Source organism: Astatotilapia calliptera, chromosome 15 (genome assembly GCF_900246225.1).
Source record: "Astatotilapia calliptera chromosome 15, fAstCal1.2, whole genome shotgun sequence".
In the NCBI taxonomy this organism is placed as follows: domain Eukaryota; kingdom Metazoa; phylum Chordata; class Actinopteri; order Cichliformes; family Cichlidae; genus Astatotilapia; species Astatotilapia calliptera.
The window spans coordinates 36,474,774-36,481,911 of record NC_039316.1 but is presented as its reverse complement, the minus strand read 5'-3'; the positions used below and the strand labels follow the sequence as shown (position 1 = coordinate 36,481,911).

The 7,138-nt window shown below is 41.7% G+C and overlaps 1 non-coding gene across 1 annotated transcript; it reads left to right on the top strand.

The window, feature by feature from the left end:
* Window positions 1-4,560: 4,560 nt before the first annotated feature.
* LOC113007199 (U6 spliceosomal RNA) lies at window positions 4,561-4,666 on the top strand. Its single transcript, XR_003269878.1, has one exon. It is a non-coding gene; the product is annotated as a U6 spliceosomal RNA (small nuclear RNA).
* Window positions 4,667-7,138: the final 2,472 nt, after the last annotated feature.

Here is a 7,138-nt window from a genome sequence, read left to right as displayed (position 1 = left end):
CCAAAATAGCCATGCTTTGAAGGATTGAAATTAATTACCAATTTACAGAGTCCAAAAGTTTATCTTTAACTCCTCCTTAAGCTCTACGCTGATATCTGGTGCCAATTTAGGGCATTCGTCAACCAATTTTCAACTTAATTGGGAGATGGCACCTGGCCAATTAGGAAAATAAGGTGCAAGAGAGAGGACCAGCTTGAATAAGTCCACTTAATAAGCAACTTTCGCATTCAGTGCTCTTAATTAGTGAGTTCTCTTTTGTCTGAAGTTTTCTAGTCTTATACCGTCTACACTTAAATTATTAAAAGGATCATGATTCTTTGCTTGGTTACTGAACTGCGTCTGGAAGACTAATCATCGGCGGATCAGCAAGAGCTTTTGGGAGCAACATGCTTGGTTTGTTCAAAATGCTGGTCCCCTGAGGAGAGGTTAAGGAGAGGAGTCAGCACCTCCCTGGGAGTTCGCTGCCACCATGTCATCCATTCTGGAGAGTAATCGAGTTATCATATCAACAAATCTCCCGTCAGGGGTCCTACAGCTGACACTTTTAGAAAGACACCCACAGGAGAACAACAAATTTTGAGCAGCAGGCCGTTGCTAAGAGAAGAACTGAGGCACCTGTAAAGGTCTTCTCTCCTGCCCACAGAGAGGGCACTCCCGCTGGGCATCACACTGCTCTCTGGCCCCTGGTCAGCCCGGAGCACAAGGGCAGGGAAGCAGGAGCCATAGTTAATGCGCTTCACAATAGGCCGAAGACACAATAGAAGCAGTATATCACCAAGACTGTCAATAAATTTAAAAGCAACCCACAAACAATTAGCTGAAAGGGCAGCAAGGTTTCAGGGCCGAAGGCCTCCGCTCCTCAGGCCAGCGGAGACAAACTGTCCACCCACGTTCAAATGGCAGCTGGTAATTCTGCCTAGAGAATATGTTCACGGACTCCTGTGGATTACAGCCCGACCTTTAAGTGTGTCCCCCAAAAATAAACCACATGCTGGGCCATTCCTCCAGTCACGGGATGGTTTATGACTCTTTGAATGTGGGAAATGTCGCCCAATAGTTTGTCTTTAAGGCCCATATAGAGTTACGTAGTTTGTTCATTCCACGGTTTATATTATTGGCAGAATAGGCCAGCCAGCTGTTTCCCTTGAAGTTTTATGGTGCCAATGCCAAATGTTTACTTTCTGTGATATAAGAAGCTAGTGTAGCTGCTTGTGCTAATCATTTCTAACTTTTACATCTTTTTTTTCTTAACAACCTTCTCAATTAAGCTCTTACGTAGTCTGAGGCTAAAATGAGTCATCAGCAAACCCTGGAAAGCACAAAGTCCTCTTGATTTGTGAGATGATTTAAAAAGGCTTTGTTTGGATTGCCTGTGCAATCCTAGATTCATCCAACATGAAAAACAAACGCCATCTTTGATTTGGACGAGTGGGTATGAAGTCCATCTGTTAACAATACCCCAATAAGAACAAAAACCCTCGGGGCAATCAGAGCTTGCCTGCCTTCCATGACCAAAAAACTTGCGAGACTCTAAACTTATTTCTAAAGTGTCCTGGTTTGATGGAATCACTTAAATAGGTTGGCAAGCGATAAACAGTTTGCGACAAGATGGCAGATCAAGCTCATCTTCGTCATCGGGCATCAGTTTAGAAACCGCGTTTCTAAGATGTGAGCTAACCCAGGTTTTGTTTATTAGCAGGAGGTTTCAGGGGAAACGTGCAAAGCAAAAGGAAAAATAACTTAATGGCATCTGATTTGTGAAATTCAATGTATTAAAAAAAAACGATGAAAAGCTGGCAGCTGGAGTCAGGAGGTTCGAGTCAAGCAGTTATGGTGTGAAAACATGAACATATTGTGCCTTTAGAGAAAGTTTAAGAAAAACTGAGGCCCGATTCAAGCGCAGCCTCTTAGCATTTTGTTCATCCACCACGTCTATAAATCATTTGCCTGACCAGTCCTGCTCCCCGCAACTGACCGGCTCGACCCATTGGCCAGGAGCCAAGCCTGTGTCCGGACAAGGCCCTGACCCGTGAACCTTGGCCGGAGTCCCTGGACCAATGGGGTGAGGCCATCAGAGCTACGACCCCGGCAGCCCGGGCTACCTGCTGCTCTGGCATAATACGATTGGACACAGCCATCAGAATGATGGAGCACACTGAATTCTCCACGCTGACCACTCCAATGGCTGCTGACCAAAGCAGGCAGTGGTTTCAGCCCCTCTAAAATATAGGAAAATAGCCCTTTTGATGTTATGTCACAGATGCCTTTTTTGTGCTTTTTTTCCTTTCTTTTTTGTCTCTTGTCCATATTATGCTTTAAAGTTTCCTGGTTGCTGCAATTTGGGGCCTTTTCAGAAGAGCTGGGTAAAGAGTGTACCATTTGTCAAAGCAGTGTTTTAATTGAAAAGCCCCTATAGAGTGAAGCTCTATAGGGGAAGTTGATGTTAAATTTAGTACACTAAAACTCCACTTTGATGCACAAGTCACTTGTTACTTTAATACACTTGTAAATTTGCAGTTTTCCCCAGGTCCCACTGATTCATATTGTTATGTCGTATGTGAGGTAGGCCCATACTCAGATTACTGCTGACATTTCCTCCCTATCTCCACCTCTGTTTTGTTAATGGCACAACGTTCATGCTGGTAGTATAATTACTGACATTAGAGCGAGCCAAGAAAGACTCTGCAGGATGCTAACCCCACGAAGCCACAACTGCTGTTTGGCATTCAAGAGTAAAAGGTGCACCAGTGTTTCCCTGCCTTGGTCTATGTAAACTAAAGGAATGCTAGTGTATTCATACAGGTCCCTTGCCCCCCCCACTTCTCCCAACAAACACACCTGAGGGAACCCCTCCAAGTCAAAACAATTAGCATCCTCCTTGCCTGTGGAGTTAAATTCTCAGTGCAAACAAATGCATCCGACTGACAGGCAGCTTAGGCAAATGGCTTGTTTGGGGAGCGGGCTCAGTCTCTTTGGGCTTACAGAAAGGCTGAGTGAGTTTCAGCTGGGAGCGATTGCATTACAGAACAGCGTGAGAAAGAGAAGCACCTGTATATATCTCACCTGAAATCAAAGAGGATATCTCGTTGAGAATAGGATTTAGAATTTCCAGCACAATAGGTTTATACGCCCCAGGTGGGACGTTAAGAGATGCATAGGGTGACGTATAATGCAGTGGAAATTTAGTACAATTGAATGGAAGTGTCACCAGTTTCGTGACGCTGAAAGGTGCTGGAATTGAATCAGTGTTTGATAAATGGATGTAACAATAACTGCTATAAAAATAAGAATAAGTGGTCATTATTGGATGTGTATGTAAAGGTGATCATGTGCATTTTCCAAAAGATCTTGCAGACAGCACCATCATCATGCAGTTCATGACTCCTGCGTAACATGTTGTAGCTAGTCCAGAGCAGTGTTACTTTTTAAAAAGTAATGGGATACTTGCTTATTTATTCCTTCTGTAGAAATGCATCGAAACATGTTCTGGAAATGTTGTAGAAAGTTATTTGTTACACTGCTTGTTATAGTACAACATTGTCTGAGAGTGTCATGTAATTGACAGTTAGCAATAACAGCACAAATATTTATCTTAATAAGAAGGACATCCACAGGACGCAGTATTCAATTCTTACCACCAAGCCAATGGAAAAGTTGATGAAAGCCAGTCAGGACAGAGAAAAATGTTGTGGCAGCAGCAGTTTTACTGTAGAAGATGAGCACATTCTCTCTGTGAGGCTACAAGCTAGCTCATCTCTGCTTTAGTTAACTGCTGACAAGCTTTGGCCCTTGTATGTAGTTGGCACGCAGTCAGCTTCAGCATCACTCTGTGTCTGGGGGTCTCTTGCTGCTGGCTTGGGTTTAGCGTCTTGCCTTTGAACGTTCTTGGAGAGATTCGCTGTTATGTTCACAGCAGCGGATAGTTGTTTCTGGCCTGGATGGAGTTTGCACTTTGCTGTCAGTGAGTCTTGTGCTTTAATTCAATAAATTTACAGTAATGTAACCACTCTTCCAGCGTCGCGAACCATATGAACTGTGTTCAAGCAATTGTTGCACAATCATGCATTAAAAAAGGACATTTGATTTCTTTTTTTTCCTCTTTGGCCAAAATGCAGTTAGCCAAAGACCTCATGAAAGTAGATATTTCTTTGTTTAGTAATTGTAATCTGATTACCAAAGTAAGGTAATCCTAGGTAATATAGTACTACATTACTGAAAAATGTAATGTGATTATGTGCCTCTGTTAAACAGGGTGTAATCAGAGTGTGAAGCCATAATTCGTAACACTAGCCCTGACTCTTACAGTTATTGGTTACTGTATCCTATCCAATGGCTATGCACTCACCTCATAGACTGTATATAAAAGTTTTTGGGTTCAGTTACTTAAAGTTGAAGAGATTACATGAAATTTTGCAAATTATGTTCCCCATCAGACTCATTATTTGCTAGCTTGTGAGTGAGTGTGCAGTGGTCCTTGCTTTTTTAGAGCCATTGCTCACTCACATCTAGTGTCAAAACACCAAGATGGGCCAAGGTGGGTTTTAAGTAAGCAGTGGATGTGCTTGCTTTGCCAAGTGCATACACTAAACTGGAAATAGTACAGAGAAGATTAGCATGGTCCATGTGCAAGGATGACACGTAAAATCGTGACACGTTTACAAATTTAGGGGTGGCTGTGGCTCAAGAGGAAGACCAGGTTGTCGACTAATTAGAAGGTTGGCAGTTTGATCCCTACCTCCTCTAGTCTGTATGTTGAAGCATCCTTGGGCAAGATTCTGAACTCTGGACTGCCCCTGATACCAGTGTTGCCAACTCCTCAGTAAGGAAAATCGCTATTGGTTGTCCTAAAAGTCGCTAGAAGTCGCCAAATGATGTCATCGCCTAATTTGCATAATTGGTCACGCTAATTTAATTGTAACCTAAGATAAGATAAGATAAGATAACCTTTATTAGTCCCACACGTGGGAAATTTGTTTTGTCACAGCAGGAAGTGGACAGTGCAAAAGTTATGAGGCAAAAAATTAGAATACAATAAGAATAAATACAGTACACAACTGTACAGAATAGAATAAACGTTGTTGGACGAGAGAAATAACATCGTGGAAGAGACATAAAGTGAGTAAAAAACGTCCTAAATGCATTTAGAGTTTATTTAGAACTACAAATTCAATTTCTTTTGGCAATTATTGTTTTTTAATGTCACAATTCCAACCCTGCTCCTTTACCCGGGCCTGGACCGGCAAAAGTGACCCGAAATAGGCACTCTGGTGGAGTTACTTTGTGTGTGAGAGTGTGTTTATAAGTAGTTCTAAAACCTTGTGATCCACAAAACAGCATAACGGTAAAAGAAGAACTGACTGCGTTACAGTCAGTGCGGGAGCAGCGGCTTCGCTCATGCGCGATTCATTTGCAGTTTGGACGCACAGGTGTGAACGTCTCTTGCCCTGATAGCAGTTGGGGGAGGACTATCTATGGCGTTATTCTATCCTCCGCCTGGGAGCGCTTTGGCACGGGTGAAGTGGCCAAAGCAGCACCGCTGCCTGTTGAGAGTAAGAGCGATACCTGTTTTCACGTCAAAAACTCGTCATAAAGTCTCCAATAATACCAGAAAAAGTCGCCAGATTTGTCGCTAGTCGCTTTTTAGAAAAAAAGTCGCTAAGGGGGTCTGAAAACTCGCTAAATATACAGAGCGTTCTCACTCCCGAGGCGCTAAGTTGGCAACACTGCCTGATACATCTATTAGAGTGTGAATGTTAGGTTAAACGTGTTTACATACAGAAATAAGCACATTTATAAATGTGTGTGTGAAGGAGGTTTGGAGTAAAACAGCTTTAAGCGCGCAAAATAGAAACAGGTACTTGTATATCACTTTTCTATCCATGTCACAGTGACATGACCATGCTATATACAGTCTGGGATTATTAAGTATTTTGGGTTTTTGTTTGTTTTATTTCATTGTATTTAGATATTGAAAAGTTGACTTTAAAGTTGAAAGTCTCCATTATTAAATGTGAAAAACACCATCCAGTTATGATTAGGAATACCTGTGTAACAGGATCATTTCTGTAGCGTTAGATATGTAAATTCACATTCAGTGAGACATGACTGCTTTTTTTATTTTATTTTAGCTTTTTTTATACCATTTATAGGTATGCTAATATTTTTTCTAATGTATTTATGTTCTAGTTTTTCTTTATTTGGCAGCTTTTTTCTAATGAATAAAGTAAATTAAAAAATGAATGAAATTCATCAGGCAGACAAGAAATGTGGAATCCAATAAAGTCTAGAGTTTGACCTCACTATGAAATTAGCCATTGTGTATGTTTCAAAGAGCCCAGAATTGTCTTTCAAGCATTTTCAATATGGGCCAGTAGATCCCATTACTCATCTCTGGAAAAGTTTAGTTTGGGATTCTGTCATTTGAAAGGGACCATAGACTTGGCATAATGTCTTCTGTGTCTTTTGCGATGGACCGGGGTCTCCAAACTGCACAGAGAGGAAGGGAGAAGGAGGTGGGCGTGGTATTATGTCCTAATAGGCCAATCTGGATGGACAAACCGATAGCAGCATCTGCTTGCTTTGTCAAAGGCGGAGATTTTAATGGAAGATCTGAGCGCCAAACGTTGAGCGGGACCACATGCGGACAGAGATGGATGGTTGAAAGGTCACAGGCTTCGAGTGGCCAATGGGTCCAGTTTCTTATCTCTGATTCCCACTGGCCAATCAATTGGTTGTGGGGCATTTGTCATGAAGTAAATCCAAGTTGTTGCTTTCTTATCCAGCCCCGGCTCCCAGGCAAAGTATTGTCAGGCTCCATGTATGTGCCACTGTATGGAGATGGATGAACATACAGACCCATATCAGGCTATCAGATAGGTTAATAAAGGTCATCTCAGACATTTTTCAGATATTTAAGCGTGTTTAGGGTTTTGTTTTGAAAAATAAAATAAAATAATTCTGTATTGAGATTTAATATTTTTTTAAATACATTTTTGACAAGAAAGCACACTGTGCTGCACATTGTAAATCCTGGTTGCTATTTTAAAAAAATCTACATGGAGATAGAAAATTATTTCAAACTAATTCCAGGCCGAGTTGCAAAAGAAGCCGTGGAGATTTTCCATATTAGGACCTAGCA